The following is a 1,765-nucleotide window of genomic DNA, read 5'->3' on the forward strand; positions in this document are numbered from 1 at the left end:
GGCAGACGTGTTAATAATAACAGTGTTAAAATCCCCGAGTCACATTTCAACAGCTGGTTTTTCCACAATTAAATCGACAAAAAAAAAGTAATAGGTTCTCTATACACAACATCCAATGATGCAATCGATCAGATAATCAAGAATCGCGCGTAAATGAGCAAGAGGAAGGAGGAGGGAGGGGGGCAAGGGCAGCGAAGGGAGGGTAAGATTCGCCGTGGAGTGAGGCAGGTCCGATGAAATTTATAATTTGCCGAAGTTCCTCTGGCGTGGGCGATAATGGGGCCCGAGTTGCTTTGGGTCTAGCTTCGTTCCTTTTTAAGTTTTAAATAGTTTCGCGCGAGTTTTAATTAGGAAATTCATCCCACCGCCCCATTCGCCTCTATTATGCTCAACCACCCCGCCATGAGCGACGGCGACGGCGACGGCGGCGAGGGAGGTGACGGCCCGTTGAAAAGGGGTACAAAAAAAAGCACAACGGTCATCGTTTTTTCCAGTTAGCAGTAACGAAAATTACGACGAACTTATAACGAGGCGAACTTTTCTCCGATCGCGTTATTAAGTAATTACGCTGTACTTCGATCGTAAAATAGCGGCTCGCCCCTTCGCCGCTCTTATATATGTTGCTCGGTTCGTGAAAAAAAAAGGAAAAGGGAATTTTCTACGCTTCGAGCGTTTTACCTTGCAGAGGAATCGCCGTATAATATGCTTGTTAACGAGTTTTAATTCGTGTACTTTTACCTTACTCTAAATTCAAGGAAACGTCTGCTTAGGAGAAATATTATCTCCTTTGCCACATAACTCTTCAAGTGTTATTCTAACAAACGCCGAATGCAAAGAAATAAAAGCATTAAAAATAGTCAAGTTTAATAGCTCAATTAGCTTATCTAATGTAAAGCAGTCCTTTCCAAAGTGTTTCCGCGCCGATAAGAAAGTGACTGTGATACGGAATAGCAATGAATGTTTCGTATATATTATCGGATCATTCTGTAACCATTAAGAAATCTTATTATAAGATGTAATGATAAGTGGACGAGGTTAGACTTTGATTACCTTCCAGGTAGATTTTAGATTTGACGTCAGACATCACAGCCGTGTCAATACGTATCATTAAGTATTATTATTAGTCGTATACTGGATCACCTTGAGGAGAGACGGAAAACCGAAGTGGAGCGTCTTCATTGTAATTCCACGTGGCCGGTAGGATCGATCGCCGTACTTTTTGCCTTTCCCCCTTTCGCTTTGATACGTCCCGGCCTGAGGAGCATCGTTCCCCCCGCCCCGTGGCAACACTCCCTGGCCGTCTCCCCCGCTGACCCCGGCGCTGCAGCAGCCACCCCTCCGGCAACACCATTCGCCGTTTACTTTATTCTTATCTGAAATACTGGAGAGAGGCGAAGGTGGTCGTCCCTCGCTCTTTCTTCCCGCTTTTCCAACTCGCCTCGCCGCCACCCTCCTCCCCCCCTCCCTAGTTCACCCCCGCGATGCAGCACCCGCAGTCTTTCTTCCCTCGAGCTGCTCGAGGAGGTGGGTCACCTCCACCTCCGACTTCGTCTTCTCTCGAGGCGGAAGGAGCAAAAAGCTCGGAAAGAAGCGAAAGATCGGCGGGTGGGGGTCGACCCGGTTAGAGGGGAAGCTCGCGATTATTTTTAGGGGTTTGTTTGCCCTCGCAGCTCGCGGCGGAGATCGCAAGGGGAGCGAAGGGGCCAGATATATAATACTGTATTCAGATACTTATCTCTCTCGGCCGAGAGACGATACATCGGCG

Source organism: Vollenhovia emeryi, unplaced genomic scaffold, assembly GCF_000949405.1.
Source record: "Vollenhovia emeryi isolate VEMERY1.0 unplaced genomic scaffold, V.emery_V1.0 DF939179.1, whole genome shotgun sequence".
NCBI classification, from domain to species: domain Eukaryota; kingdom Metazoa; phylum Arthropoda; class Insecta; order Hymenoptera; family Formicidae; genus Vollenhovia; species Vollenhovia emeryi.